The 16,995-nt window shown below is 33.9% G+C and overlaps 1 protein-coding gene and 1 long non-coding RNA gene across 5 annotated transcripts in view; one reads left to right on the plus strand and one right to left on the minus strand.

Annotated features, from left to right (window-relative positions):
* The window catches only part of LOC136782720 (uncharacterized), a 61,957-nt gene extending 51,141 nt beyond the window's left edge, over nucleotides 1-10,816 (plus strand). Inside the window, exons 3-5 of one of the 2 annotated variants that reach the window (XR_010824166.1) lie at nucleotides 9,182-9,259; nucleotides 9,332-9,936; nucleotides 10,102-10,816. This is a non-coding gene — a long non-coding RNA (uncharacterized lncRNA). Of the gene's footprint in view, nucleotides 1-9,181; nucleotides 9,260-9,331 lie in introns of both variants that reach the window. The other variant, XR_010824165.1, reaches the window with a different exon arrangement.
* Nucleotides 1-16,995, minus strand: part of LOC136782717 (somatostatin receptor type 2-like) — a 59,720-nt gene that overhangs the window by 36,152 nt on the left and 6,573 nt on the right. The window contains exon 2 of one of the 3 annotated variants that reach the window (XM_066742334.1): nucleotides 10,391-10,536. The exons of 1 other annotated variant lie outside the window; for it this stretch is intronic. The gene's annotated coding sequence lies outside the window, so the exon portion shown is untranslated. Of the gene's footprint in view, nucleotides 1-10,390; nucleotides 10,537-16,995 lie in introns of those variants that run through there. One more of the 3 variants, XM_066742336.1, reaches the window with a different exon arrangement.

The raw sequence follows: 16,995 nt of genomic DNA on the forward strand, positions 1-16,995 counted from the left end.
GAAAAGTGTGGAAGATTAAAAATATCAGGAAGCAAGGAGGAGGAGATTTGTCTGAAAGGCGTGAATGGATCTCAATATAGCAATCACTTTGGCACGCGTGCATATCACACCAGCTGAGTTAAAATTTCTCAGGGAAGTCACGGATATCGATCTCAAACGCACACTACTTCAGCATTCTCATCTGAAAAATTTCCAGTAATTCGAATCACTTGTAGCTCGCCTAGCATCAGGTGGTCCTCTCTCATTTATCCCTCTCCTCTTACTGATATGAATGTTCTCGATATTTTCTTCTACCTATTACTCTCTCTCTCTCTCTCTCTCTCTCTCTCTCCCTCTTTGATTATTTCACTTTATAAAAAGCAATAATGATTTTTAACCTCCCCCCACCTCGTTATAAAGATTAATATTCATTTCTAAAAAAGCTTATTTATTTCCTTCATTGTTGGCAAAAATGTAAAGTATTTTTTAACTTTAATTCAAAACTTGACAATATCTATACTTTATTCTTATCTTTTCCGTTCACCAAACGAGATAGTGAAAATTTATTGTCTCGTGGATTTAAATAAATTAGTACACACAGAAATGCACTGTTTGCTTAGACAAAAGTTCTAGTGCAATAATTCAAAGAATAATTTTGAAAAGTGAATTTTTGAGTAAATAAAGTAAAAGATTACAAACGTTCGTATCGTGATAAATCTAGTGAAAATCGTAGTTTGGATCGATGTAAGCACCGAGGAGTTCATTTATTCGAAATGTAAATTCGTCATGTCTGCGTACGCATTGGTCGTAGTTGGTTCAATTCCATTTCGCTTGGTTCCTCAAACCAAATGTGTTCGGGGTAACTATCGTAACGACAAATATCCGTGAGGCGTTATCCGTTTGCCTGTGCGCGACAAGAAAACCGCTAAATCTCGTCCTGACTCGCCACACCAGTCAGCCTGTAACTCCACTAATAACTCAAGTAAACCATAATAATGAATCTCGTGCTCTCATACCCAACGCTTATCCGTACCACCAAATATCCAGTGCTATCTTAACTAATTATCTCTCCTGAAATTCGCCTTTCATTTACAGAAATTTGACAGCAGAATATAATTCGCAAAATCTGTATAAAATTGTAATAAATTATTCCGACTAGTGTGAAGAATATTTAATCTTCTATCATGTTCATATATATATATTGTTTAAAACTAGCGATACGTATGATTAATTAACAGCACATTATTAAAGTTCGAATGAGGATATTTTTTAGTAGTTTGAAATGATATATATATTGTATATATAAGCAACATAACGTGACGTAATTTAAAGTGAATAATAAAAAGCGTGCGAATACACTCGTTCTTTAGCTTAGGATACACGTGTACACGGGTCATGGCGCATGTCAGTTCAAAGAGGGTGCGGCAACCCTATGAAAACCCACCATGCCAGATGCGAATCTCTCCTTTTTCTTCTGCCGATCCTTTTTCCTCCTTTTAACCCTCCTGTCTCTCCATTTTTTCTCTCTCACTTTTTACCCCACTCCCCCCCCCCCCTCATATGCCCCTTCTCCTTATACCATCCTTCGCTTTCCTTCTTTTTTACCAAATCTTCTCCTTAACCAATCTCATCCCCTCACCAGCAACTTTCCTCACTCTTTCCCAGCAAATCTCGAAAATCAAGCTTCACTCAACCATACATCTCACATAACGATAAATTATACATGAAAAATATCTTTCAGACTGGATATGCTTATTATGCGTCTATCATTTGTATGCTTATAAATTCTCAGGACTATCGCGAACGTTGATAAATATTCTTCCTTTTTTTTCACATGAAATTGTGCCGAAATATCGTAACCCAAATTGAAAGGAAAATTTTATGCATGTAAATCTTTCGAGAGCTTTATTTCACGTTTGTTTCTGTTGCAACACTTTCAAAGTGAGTCACATTTATCTATATATTATTCATTATAGCTAAGTGATGATGATTCAGTTTTTTGTTTCAATTACTCTTTTTTACAGTTTAATAATTAAAGGAATTAGTAGTTTTTAAGGCACTATAAAAAAAATAAATAATGGAAAATCAACCTGTTAGCTTCTCGATTCGACTGTACTTTTGTTTTACATTTCAATTGTTGAAATCTTCAAAAGCCATTAAATGTCTTTTCATGCTTTGGTTATTAATTAATTAAAAAAACTATTAATTTTCTTCTTGCCCCAGTTTTAATTATTCTTTTTATATATATGTTTTCTGGTCAGCTGTATTGTTCCTTCATTTCACAAAAATCTATCGAAAAAATCATTGTAACGTATCACTATGTTTGTACATATAGTCTGGCAAAAATACCTTTTCAAAGTTTTTTTATCCTTTTATCCTTTTTATCTGAAATCGACTCGATGCAGCTGCACAGTAGCATCACGTCATTTTACCCCCTTTTCCTCATAGCTCGGAGAACTTCATCGCCCCTTCCCCATTTGTTCCATTTTCATCTTAGCTCTTTCCCACTACCTTTTTGCAACAAGAACCCACGCTTTTCTATCAAAATTATCCTAACACATTATTACATCGTATCGAAACTTTCAGAAAAGATTTCGTCCTGTTTTTCTTTCTCTTGTAAAAATCAGTTAACGTTTTATACACCAATTCTTTTATTTGACTCTCACAAATTACTTTCCTCAACATTTCTTAGTTTACAATTTTTAGAAACTTTTCGAAAATTGTCACTCTTCTGCACGAGTGTCGTTAGTTTGTTTATCTGACGTCTGGAAAAAACCCTATAAATTTATCAGCTGTACACTGTATTTTCATCTCCAACCTCTTGCCACCAGTTTCACTCCAGAAATGTATTTTCCTGAAATTCTTCGAGTATATTCATCATACCCGCTTGGAACATATTGCCACACGTCCAAACTCCTACGAAGACATTTGTTAGAATTTTATCCTCTTATTAATATCAGCTTTGTCATGTCCTTGTATCATTTCCCACATTTTCTCTCTTCCACCTTTGGCAAACTTCACTCTTCCCTCTCATTTCTTCTATTTTCACCTCCAACCAGTCTTTTGCTAGAATACCCAATATCCTTATCAACTTTCTTGCAACATGTTGTATACTCTGTCTCTAAATTTAGACTACCAGCACACGTATCTCATTTAATTCCTTTCTTCCCTCTCTACCTCTTTCCTGCGAAATTTAATCAAACAATCTCTCTTTCAGCAGTCCACGTCTACTGACAATTAATCACTCATAATAACACTCGTTTAACATTTATCTCCATCCAATTCAGTATCCATGCATTTTGCATACCAAGAAAAATGTGTAATAACGATCGAAATAAAACTGAATATATAATTGTGATTCTATATTTCTGTCTCTATAGTATCATCTCGCACTCATAATTTACTCAAATAATCTCTCTTTTAATAACTCACGTCTACTCCAATTAATCACTCATAATAAAACTCATTTAATGTTTAAATTCATCCAATTCGATATATATGCAATTTCGCTAAAAAAATGATAACGATCGAAGTATAAAACCCAGAATACAAAATTCTAAATTTACTTTTGTTTCTTTCTGGTATCATCCTACGTTCATAATTTTTGTATCATTTCTTTTTTATTACAGCCAGTAATCAGATGTATGCATCTTGATGCACATATATAATAAATATATTCGTGGAAGCTTCCAGGCAGCGGATCGCAGCTGGCTCGTTCCGATAAGCAGACAGTCAGACGGAGATATCCGGTGTATAAAGTTAGTTGGGCACTTGGGAGAAAGTCGAGGTGTCCTGCAGCTAAACCGCAAGGGACAAACAAGCGGAAATCCGCATCTGACAACGACTCGACGCAAGCCCAAACCGCGTTGTTCTGGCTCTCGAGCAAGTTCGCTGACCGTCCTTCTCATGCTCGCAAACCACCCTCCACCAATTCACCCACAAATAACCACCCTTCCCCCAATTCCCTGCATTTATCCCGTCCACAGTGTTTAGGGATTGTGCTGAACTACGCGAAAACACAGAAATTCTCATCTGACAGGATCAACCGATGCTCCAATCCTTAACACAAATAGAGTGGGAACCAGCTAAACCTCTTTAGTGTATATATGTATATATATATATATATTGGAATGCACAATGCATTCTCGAGATACTTGCAATTTCTTTCTAAATAGTGAACGTTCTCAAGGATAAATTTATAGCGAATATAAATGCAGACAAATTTTCAATTCTTTAGTTTTAATTATTGTTTTTTTTTCTTTTTTTTTTAGAGTTTATACGTGGGAGTGTACTGTATGTTATTATTGAAAATAAAATAGATTAGTGAAGTAAAATAAATAATGGAGATTGTTGAGTTTAAAGAAATAAATTCGAAAGATTAATTGGATAGATTTCATTGTTTAAACTATTGACTTTGGGAAATGAATATTTTTTGGTTAGAGAGAAGAATGTGAGTGAATTTTTACGAATTTTTTTAATATCGTTTGATAAATGAATAAGTAGTAGGATAGAGTTTGACTAATATGGATTTCATGAAGCAGGATCAATTGAGTGGGGGAGTTTTGTGATTGGAGATGTAGAATCATAAGATGTAAGTTCGATTGGTATGCAAGAAATGTGTAAAGTAAAGAAACTCACATTTTTAAGTGCTTCATTATGAAATATAAGTGGAATTTAATTAGAAGACTGAGAAATAGAGAGTCCTTGATTCGAATGAAGGATTTGAGTCTAAATTAATTGTTGATGATAGAATACTCTGTATGAAGTTTAACTTTCTCACATAAAAAAATTCTGATTAAATGTAGAAAATTGAATATTATAAAGCAAATCTAGTTTTTTAATAATATTCCAACAAACATAAATGAGAAACAAGTACACAATTGTGCAGCTGAAATTTGCATGGATTGATTCAACTGTTTCTGTCAAAATAAATAGAAAAAGGACAGTATATATGTAATTCTCTTCCTCATACATACAAATCGTGGCATATGCAAGGACATCAAGAAAATTGCATTCGCTAAAGAGAAACAATTTCTTAATAGAATCGAACGTTAATAACAATCTATAAAAATCACAAAAGTAATTATCCAGTTAATTTTTCTAAATGCAAGCTATTAAAATTGATTGGAAGGCAAAATATAAAAAAATATTTAAAATGAAAATATAACATTGTAATTGGTTGATCAATATTAGAATAATTTTAATAATAAAGAAAGAGGAGGAAAATAAGGAAATGAAATATGTTAAAATGAGAGAAGATAATCGAACGAAATTTGCGTTTAGTACAGTGAACTAGTGCAACAATCTTTATACGTGACCGGGGATTTGGGGGGGGGGGGGGGGTGGGGGTATAAAAGGAGAAGATTGAGGTTCGTAGCTGTTTCTACATACAAATTGGTCGAAGCTGCTAGCCAGTTAGCCAAGCTCGAACGTCGTAAGAGTTTCCTCATCGTGCAGCAAATCGCTATTCGCTTTTTAACTGACGAGCATTCCTGCTCGATATTCCATTCTTTTTATTTTACGTTAAGCCGTTTAACTCCCATTTTCGTTCGACTTGCTTAAATTCGATTCCACTCTGAAAAGGGTGGCCTCTTTCCACCAGTGGAACTTGAAAATCTTTCACCGATCCGATTCGAGAAGCACGGATTTTATATTTCGTTGGAATTCTTCTGTGAGTTAGATTCAGTGGTTTCACGCCAAATTGGATCCATTGATTGAGAATAATCCCATGTATTTCCCCCTCCCCATTTATCTCCCCGAGATATACATATATAGGTATTCTACATAAAATGCTGGTCGGGGATGTACGAAGTTTTAAATTTCATACAAAATTTATCCTAAATTAATAATTGGAGTAATATATTAATTATGGTACATCGGAGCATTATGATAATGAAAAATTTGCTGAATAAAATAATTATTTGCTTGAAAAATTCGACATTAAATTATTGGTCTCTTGAAAATTTGTTTACTATTATTTTTTGAAGGTTTGCACGTTGATGTAGTATTTTTGGGGTCATTGCTCTACTGACATATTAATTCTGAAAGTTTTATCTCCGTGGAAGTTCGATTATACGAAAGAATAAAGGAAATCGTAATAATCCGGGTGAAAGTTCTTCCGTAATCCCCAATGATCAGTGGAAGCACCGCCATATGTCAGACAATTTCATAACGAATGTCATTTCTAATTTAGATGCTATAACTGATGGTAATGTCATCTATCCTTCCACCATAAGATTTACTCCAAATCCAATTACAGCTGCTCTCCAAATACCTTATCGATCTCTAACTCGAACTCTCTTAAAAACTTCTAATTTTCTTGAAAATATCTCTCTATTTTATTGGCTGAGATGAAAACTATTTTTGACAGTAATAATTAAATTGTTAAAATCTTATCGATCCCTGGTTATTGAAATCTTTTAAAAACATCTAATTTTATTGCAAGTATGTTGCCATTTTATTGGCTTAAATGAATACAATTTAAAACTATTTTTGATAGTAATAATTAAATTGTTAAATCACTCGATCTCAATAGAATTTCCCTTTTTCAATTGGAGACAACAAGATTTTAATTCACTTGAATTTTCAGTCTAACGAAAATATATGGAGTAACTTGATTTCAGTTTTATTGTTCCCCAGTGCAAACGGAATCTTAAAGTGTCCAAGATAGTTAAAGTGCTCACGCGGTAAAACTTTTGTAATCGCGTGTCATTAAGATGACGCAGACTCGTATTCGTACCGATGGAATCACCAGGAAAACGTGCCACATTGATCCACTTGGTAAACAGTCGAGAAAAGTTCATCATCTGTAAATTATTTTCCAGTTTATTTTCAATTTTTCCAAAGCAACCATTCAACTCTATTTTTAAAAAATAGTGAATAAAGTACAAAATAAATAAAAAATCTTTTTGTTATATTATTTTCAATTATATAGAGTATAATAATCGAAAATAAAAAAATAATATGTATTGAAAAATATGCTTAAATAAAAAAATATTTCGAGTGAGCCAAATATGAATATACATTCATCCGATAATAATAATCGAAACTATCGTGGAATATCTGCTTACTGGATATTTCTGAGTGAATTTCTGTCAAGCACTATCAATTAGTCGATAATTACGGTTACGTAATAATAATCCGTAGGATAGCGGCGTCGACGCGGCGCCTTTTGACGAGAACCTCCACCAGAATACAATGACAACAGCGTGAATGATCTGTGGTATCACGTGGACAGAAACGTATCACGTTTAATCGTTGATGATCCGTTCAAATGCATCTATCACTAATCAGCCTTCTTGAATAATCAACTGCTCATGGGGCTACTTTGCAAATTCCTCCTACCCCCCCCCCCCCCACCCTCTTCCCAATTAACCATCCCATTATTATACACAGTATCCTCGCGTTTCACTACGAGAACTCGTAATTGCGCTTCAACTTGCTCTCCGAATACCATCCCGATATACACACACCTTCAACTGATTAGTTTTCAATTTTACTTCGATATTGCCCTCTTACCCATAAATCCCTGCGAATAACTGCAAAATCACCAGCTCCTTCCAGGCTCAATTATTTATTAATTTCCTGGAAAATTATAGCCATTATAATTATCAAATTTCATGAGTGGAATATAACTGTAAGACCATCGATTTCTTCGAGGCTCGATTATTATTAATTTCCTGGAATAACAGTAGTTATAATCAACCACTATAATTACATTTCCTGAATAGTAAATTTAACTTAATTTTTAAATTAGCAAATATACGTTCGTTCTTCTTGCCCCACCCTGTCACGAATTTATTATACTTGTACCATACGTTTCTCCAAATTTTTTGCAAAAGAAATTCATTTTGCACACTATATATACATCTTTCATCGTACCGAATCGCACCTTAAAGCCATTCTATTTTTGCTCGTTTATCAAAACTACTTTTTCTCCTATATCGAAGGGTACATGCGCTTTTCACATTTTTCTTTCGTCGACTCTACCGTGGCTTCGTGTGTATTCTATTCTCACACACACATATATATATATATATATCATCGTGCAATATTTCATCGTTTGAAACGGAAACTAAAGGGAAAGTTTTAACGAGCGAATCGACGCAGATGCAGTTTGAACTCAATTATTGATATTCAATCAGAATATTATATGAGCATAACATATAGATAGGAAATTAAAGATGGAAGGAAGGAAGGGAGGGGGGGGGGGGTCCGATATCTGGAGCTGATCGTTCGACGAGGCAATATGCAAGTAGACAAAGCGTCGTGTTCAAGAATATATCAGACGTGTTCCTGAAAGCGGAGGTTACGCGCGATGAATCTCAGGCTTTCCGATGTCTGGCAGGTTTCTGTCCTATACTACTTGGCAGGTTGCATGCGCGTCTTACCAATCTCATCACACACGAGAACATCCTTCCATATATACATGTATGCACACACACTCACCAACATTCTACCCTTTCCCATAGGATACGCGCCCAAGTATGTTTCGCTGGGACAGGATTCGCAGTCGTCCAACGCATTTACGACAGCCTTAAACCTGTCCGCATAAATCCCAACCACCGCAAATCGTTTCAGGAAGGTTAGAAAGCTCGTATAAAGAAGCTTTCGTCGATTCCTCGCTTGTAGCGATGACGAAGAACTTTGCTGACTGCTTTTGATAAATCGAAGACGTGTTTATGTATACACTTTGATTTTTCGATCTTTCACTTATTGGAATGATTTTTTTTTTTAAAGAATTTTTCAATTTTTTGTCAAATTTTATCGGATATAGTTTATGAGCTTTTTAGTGATAGGTAAATTGTTTATTAATGTTATATAGGGCCAGTGAAATGGGGAGGAGACCAGCATCTGTATTTGAATACTTCATGTTCATTAAATAACTATATAGTACCTATACAGTATCTCTATCATTAATATAAATTTTGCAACATTATATATCCTTCCATAGAAATAAATTATTCAAGATTTGCCATAACTTATAATCCCTTGCTTGCATTGTTTCAAGGTTGCTTCCATTCGAGGTAGCAATATATATCTTCTACTATAGTCGTGAATGATATATCAAGTTTGAATCTGCACTCTTATCTGCTAATCTATTTTTAACTTTTTCTACTTACGCCTCTTAACCCCTTTGTTTATTTCAATTTTTATTTAAAACCATCATTTAACAATTCTATCATATTTTTCTTTGTTACAGAATTTTAATACGTTCCTGGCCACATTTCTTACCTGCTAGTATACATCCAGCTCCTTCTTCTTAACTCTTCTAACATAAGTACCTTTGTTTACTTTAATTTTTATTTAAATCCTCAGTTTGACAACTCTATCACACTTTTCTTTATTACAGAATCCTATTATGTCTCTGAACATATCTCAAAATTGGGCCCCCTACCAAAAAGAAATAATTTTACCGAATCCTTCGAATTGGGACATAGGGGTCACACGTTACGTACCACATCCACTGCCAAAGTGGCTAGTCCCTAACATCTCAGTTGACGACCGAAGGCTACAGAAGATAGATCCAGAACCGGACATGCATAACATGTACCTGCAATTCGAGAGACGGTTCTATAAGACCCAACTAGGGTTCACCGTCCTATGGAATTACAATCTATTCGATAGCTTCTCGACCACAGACCTCCAGCACCGAATCATATATTTATCTGTTCCGATACTGAAAGGTGGACGAGTTTTACAGTGGGACGAGAATTTACGAGCATTCGTGTGGCTAAACTTCGATAGGCAACCTAGAAAGGTGTGGGTTGACTCATTATTGCACGAGATAATTCACTGCTGGTTGTGGAGGGAAGGAGTATCGGCTGAGGACAACTTTCATCATAAAATAGATTTCTGGTTTGAAATCGAAAAATTTCGATTACTCTACAACCATGACATTGAAAAGGGATATTCGTGGGCTAATCACGCGTATTACCCTATTTGTTGATTGAATCAGTAAGTATTCATAAATAATTTATATATATATTATTTACAAATTCAGTTTTCAAAACAACTTTCAGTTTCAACGAAAATCTTTCTATTTCAAAACCTTGATCTGGGTTCAGTATATTCATTAACTTATTTTATTAGATTCACTCATAACTTATTTGAATATTGCAGTATTTTGGAGTATCTACTTGATATTGGGGCAAAAGCAGGAGAGTTCCTCACTAATTTTAATTAAAAGTAAATTTTAATATTTTAGTTTTTTTACAGTATTACATAATTTTATTATTATAGAATATACTGTGTCTGTGTGTTAATAATTATTTTTATTGATGTTTGTATCTCGAATTGATTACAAAACAGTACTTATGATAAATTAACAAAATGTTTATGTTATTTTTCATATTTTAAGAAAAGTACTTAGAGTAATATAAGTAATATAAGGTACTTGTTGTCACGTTACCTTCGTTTCCCATAAATCCTAATAACAGCAAATGGTTTTGGGAAAGTTGTAATTTTCATAAAATGAAACTTTCGTCGTATCTTCACTTAGGCTTTCGTTAAATCGACGATGTATTTATCCAGTTTTAATCTTCGTTCATTGAGTTACTGCAACAAAATAATATGTATTTTCTAATTATTTTCCAACATTTTTTCCATTTTACACACTCTAATTTTTGTTTGTAAAATTATAAAAATTCCATTTTTTTATTGTGCAGACAAGTGTGAATTCCAGTAGTGGATGTGAGTTACTAATTTAACCACTATTGTGTCGTTGTAATTTTTCAAACAAATTTTTACAGTGTATGATTTTTATTTGATGGATTCATTAACAATATATAAATATCTTAAAGTTTATAAAGATACAGAGACAAACAGCTTTAAATTTAATAATTTGTGATTGTATGGCTTTAATGATATTTTGTCAAAAAAAAAAATGATTTTATGAATAAATAATTCTGTTTTGAGTTTGAGGTTTCCAATTGTAATTATCGTTTTTTCGGATAATATTAGTGATTTTTTGATAATATGTACAAACATTTAATTGAAACAAATTTTAAAAAAAGCGTTTCTGTAATTGGAAAATTGACAGCAACATATTTTTCAAGAATTGAACAATTATAATGTTTCATTAATTAAATTTTATTGTATATGGTAAAACAAGGACCCACATTAATATGCCATAAATTATATTCCTGATTCAGTCATTAATAAAGGTATGAGGTCCGATTTTACCCCGTACGGTTTTGTCCCTTAACCATACAAAGTGTATTTAAATATTATACACACATATATCGTATGTAAATTAAAATTACGACTAACAAAATTATACTTAAATATAATATAAATTAATTGACGTAAGTGAGAATTTACTTTATTAGTCCAGATTTTGTACTGAACGCTACGAAATTATCGGAAACTTATAAGAATTACGTATAAAAATAAAAAAGAAAGCGTTTGGAAAGTAATCAAGCGCCAATATTTACACATTTTTGCTGTCAAATATCTTTAAGTGGCACTATTACATATCTTCATTAATGACTGAATTAGAAATATAGTTTATGTTATATTAATGGGTCCTTGTTTTGCCCCGGTACCCCTATTTTACCCGAGTTTCCCCTACGTATTTTCATTTCTTATATGCAGTTTTAGATATTAGTTAATTGTACTACCTTAATAAGGATGATATCCAGCTTTGGAAAATCTTATCGAGGAAAAATTGCACGTACAAGCAGAAAATTCCTAGTTCTCCGAATCACGAGGAGATTAATATGTAGCAGAGTGACACGATGATTAATCGAGTAATATTGGAGTTCGGCAGTTTCAGAAAATGTTATGATATTTTTATACTTCTACTCTGCAGTCTTATCCATGTTTTTGCAATTCGTTTATTGATAAAAAAGGGAGATAGAAGGGAGAACATAGAAAACCCGATGATCTCTCTGCTCCTACTCGCTTTAATCTATTTCATCTTAAACTGTTTTCGCGCAGGACCACATTCACTCTCGTGGCACGTTGAACCTTTATCACTGCTAGATACTCGAAAGATTTTTCTGATTTTCTCACTCGTCGCTTCTCTCACCCCTTGAGAATATACTATTCAAGCATGTCTGATAATATCGGGACATTGACTACTGACCCCCTATTAACACGTTTACTCCCCTTGATTAGATCCCAAGATGCTAACAGCAACTAATGCTCTTCCACAACAAATTATTTATATATAGACATGCTTTATTCTCTCACTATCACAGCAATCTTTTTCTCATTTATTTTCCCTGACAAATAAATTAAAGGGTAGCTTCGAGTAAATTGGATAAAATTATTCGAAAAAACTTTTATTACTGTTATTAAATTTTCCAGTCACTAGAGGAGTGTAATATCGTTGTAAGAAATGAATAATACAACAAAAAATTTACTTTTGAAAAGAATAAACTGAATTGTTATATACACAGTATGGTGTCACATTGTGCGTTGACTCGATCCCTTCTGAAATTTATCCTCGTGTGTTTTGGGGCCTCAAAGACCTCCCGCACGTTTTGGTACAAAGCTCTCCCCAAGGTTTCGGAATATTTCGATTCTCAGCTTTTCCTACCCCCTCTCCCCACTCCGTCAACAAGCTACATCGCTTCCTTTTATTAGCGTCTCGTTGAGAAGTGACACGATCATATTTCGCCGAAACGATATAAGAAAAAGTGGATACTCGAGCTTTCAGCCAAGCTTTTCGTGAAATTCGAAAGCTTCGTAAGAGAACTTTGCACCCAGTTTCGTAATTTCTCTCGTAAAAAAGGAAATAATTATTATAAGTATAAACAGATGAACGATATTTTTATTAAACTATTAAAAAACAATTTTGTCATAGTTTTTACAAACTTATAACAAATATAAATTTCCAAAAACATGATTGGTCTTCGCTCGTTATACACGGACGACGTACTCTCCTCTTGTTTCACACTGTAGAGAAAAACGTTGATAAATAAGGAAACTAAAATTATATAAAGAAACTTGAAGGAAAATTTAGGGATAAGAAGACTTTTTTCAAAGTTGGTCACTAACCGGAGAATCCTTTGAGCTTTTTGCAATTCCCAGGCTTTTTTCCGGTACACAAAATCCAGGCTCAGGAAGAAAGAGATTGGGTGGGTCAGGGTGGAGTGCTTGCGGAGAATTAATTAAGCTGCTCTTGAGAAAGCCTGTCTGCAATTTCGCAAAGTGACATACGTTTACATCGAAGGAAGCCACGAAAGTGCAAGAAGATAGCACCGAGTGCCTTCAGCACTAAACGGTCCGGAGCTGTTTAGGAGAGTGAGATGAAAAAAACTGGGACAAAAAAAACAGCCTATCAAAATGAGGCAGCATTGTGATATATATATATATATATACTGTGAGAGAGGAATAGGGATAGAATTTAATAAGTTCGAGAGGCTGTCTGGCTGGTTCATCGACGTAATCGACTTTTGGGTAATTGCTGAAGGACACAGAATGATCCAACGTAATCCGATTGGTCTGCGAATCTTCCTCGAGCATTTTCTTCTTCGTCTCGGAAAAATCCAGTGAAAACAACGAGCCAGATCCTTGCGCGATGTTTTCTTTCTCAAGCGTCCCTCAAAAAGGTCCAATCCTTTTCGAGAGCGATCGTTATCAAACGATTCCGATGACTCGAATGCGTATCTCTTATCGCCAGTCGTGCTCAAGAAGCCACACTAAAAATTTCACCCGTTTTATTTTTAAGAATTCTCCTCGCCTTTTTTTAACAGTCAACACTGTTGTATCACTCGTGATAAGTTATTCCAAGATGATATTGCTGATACGTCACTGCCTTTTTCCATCAGTGCCTTATTGAACGTTCCAATAATTTTTTGCATATTTGAGTATAAAAATGAAACTTGGTTCTATTCTAATATATGAGTAAAATTCGAGGAAATGAACTAGCAGTGGAATTCCTCAACGAATAATGTGTAGTTGATGGAAAATTTTCCATTGGTGAATACTGTAATTTTTTTTATCTCTATATGAATTATTTAGAAATAGACGTGATTGGATGAGATTGTTTTTCTTAAGAGGGTTTTTGGTCGGATGAATCAAGGGCTGAGTCTTGTGATAAATGTGCATGAAGAAAATATTGGAAATTAAATATGAAAGAGGTGTAAAACGTATAAAGGTTTAATAGGGGACCCTTAAGTTAGATTGTATTTATATTTCAAGACAATTTAGCAGAATAAATTAAATCTAATATCCTGTGATAAATTGGGGGAAAATATTGAGAGAATAAAGTACAAAAAAAAGGGTGCAAAAACTAAACAGAAGAATTAAAAAGAGGTGGGGGAGATATAAATCAATTAATCAGTCTAGTCGAGAGTCCAGAAAAAGAAGGGACGAAGGAGGGAATATTTATAGCCTTCTAAGTTAATTCTGGCCATCCACATAGGCATACGCCTTTGGTTCACAGAAAAAAGTACTGATTCCATGATTATTCGTGAGAGCTAGTGGAAAAAAACATATTGATCAGACGAGGTTTTTTATTCGACTATAAAACTGGCCTGGCACAAGTAGAGGAGAACAAACGACTTCCTCTCGAGCACGAGTGAATTAAGAGGGAGTAAATTTGTCGTACATTCGGTAATCGATACGAATGACGAATGTTTCGTCTCTCATCGGTGTGTTGAGACAGGAGCAAAAACGACGTTGTTTCAAGTGGGGGAAATATGGTAGACTACTAGTATAGTAAAGGGAGAAATACTGGGGGGGGGGGGGGGGTACCGTGTACCATACTCGTGTTGGTGCGGATCTCTTGTGTAACTTGGGAACCTTCCTGCGTCCATCCTGCGTGGAAACGTGCGGAGTGGGTGTACAAGTCGAATCGATAACTCGAGATATGGCCCGTCGAGTTAAATCGGATGCTGGGAAAAAAAATCGCAAAACGAAATATAAGACTATATATACCCCCACCAATACTATTCTAAAACTCGTATTCAAAATTTGCCTACTCTCTCTCTCTCTGTATATATATATATATATATATATATATATTCCTTCTTTTATTCATTTTCGTCTGTTTCCATAATCTTTACTAATGAGCCGAGTAATTACCTCCTAAGAGCAATTTAGACTCCTCCATTAATCTTCTTACGTTCGTATATTAAAAAGTATTGTTACTCGAGCATGTTTACTGCGGTAATTTTATGGTAAAACCGAGGATTTATATATCAATTGTGAAATTTACTTTACTCGTTTTACGTGCAAAACTCGTTAATATTAATAATTGCAGTAGAGTCTTATGGTTTTTTGTAATGGTGTTGTTAATGTTAAATGGATAAAGTCATTTATATCAATATAAATTGAGCTGTTAATCGGTTAATCTATCAACTATAATTGATTAGGAAGAAAAGGGAGAGAGAGTGAGTGGAAGAGGGGGGGGGGGGGGGGAAGGGGTGTCACATATTACTACAGTCAGCTTTATGTATAGCCAAGTGTCGTAGAACTTCATTAAGGAAATGTACGCATTAGTTTGGTATAGCCGATTAGTCGTGTCTATTAAATCATAATTGATGAGCCTTCGTCTATATGCACTCAACATACACTTAGTGGTATAATATATTTGTTCTTTCATAGATATTGGATGAATACACACACATACAGACTGGCATTAATTATTATAATTATTACATCATTTATCAAGAAATAAACAATTTTTTCTTAATGGTAATTTAACTTTTGTTCGAGTCAAGATTCATAAAAATCATTGTTCTTTATCCAGTTTTATGTCATCCATAAAAATAATTGTTTCGCTTTATCGTAATGGTGCAGCAGTTTATTTTATGTAAAAAATGATTTATTTTCAATTAAACGTTCTAAACTTCAATATTTTAAGACCTCACGTACAGTGACCGACGTATATGGCTGCCAGATTTATTTTTATGTGTTTAAGAATAGCATCCTACCAAGGTGGTAAAAGTGCTAAGTTAGCATAAAATCATTATATACTTTATTATTATATGGTGTTATAATATTTTTGTTCGATTTCCCTATCTTCAGTAACCTAATTAGTATATTTCGTAACATTTTATTTAATTAAATAACCGCATCCTGAAGATAGGAAAATTGAATAAAAATATTACGACACCATATATATAACACAGTCTATATTCACTTTATTCTAACTTAGCACTTCTACCCACCTTAGCAGGATGATGTTCCTAAACACATGAAAAGAAATCTGGTAGCCATATACACCGACCACTGTACAGGAAAGGTGCATTGCAGAAACTTGCAGATATTTATAAAATGCTTGCTCAACGTTTATTTATTCAGCTTCTTCAAAGCAAGTAAAGGCAGAAAGAGCACTCGCCTTTTCATCTTTGAACTATGTTCAATACAAACACGAGCTTTCGTGCATTCGAAGCAGCTGTGTTCTTTCGAATACACGCTCGAAAGAACAGGTTTACAATTAAAGAAGAGCAGGCTAATATTTGGTGTGATATTTATGAAAATGTCGAGAGTCAATGTATAGTACATAGTATATTTATATAAAAAACGCTCGCTATATAAGAGATAGAAAATACGTTCCAGTAAATAATAAGCACGATCTTGTCTCGCGCGTCACAAAGTTCACAACAGATCAGTTCATATCGCACAGCAGAATTAAACGTGCACGTTATAATTATTCTCATAAATCTGGTCAACTTCGTTATAGGTACAGCGAAATTAAGATGCATTCACACCAAGTTAAGGGAGACAGGGGCTAATTGTTACAAGGGGGAAAAAAGAGTTATACAGATGAAAAAAACGTAAATAAATATATTGTATAAAAGCTCTAGAACATCAATACAAGTAAATGCTTACTATATTTGATCTAAAATGTTTAAAACTTTGTAATTATCATCTTTATTCGAGTTAAATGAATAAATTAGTTAAAAGTTAATAAAGAATAACATAATTCTCTTTTATTTTATTTACCTTTGCTTCCAATTTTAAACAAACAAAATTTATTCATTTTTCCCCATATAATGTAACAACGTGACCCAAGACTGGGGCAATGAGTTGCAAGCAATATTATTTAAAAATCATTAA

Source organism: Prorops nasuta, unplaced genomic scaffold (genome assembly GCF_024137725.1).
Source record: "Prorops nasuta isolate Cenicafe-Biocafe unplaced genomic scaffold, Cenicafe_Pnas_1.2 PNAS00030, whole genome shotgun sequence".
NCBI lineage: Eukaryota > Metazoa > Arthropoda > Insecta > Hymenoptera > Bethylidae > Prorops > Prorops nasuta.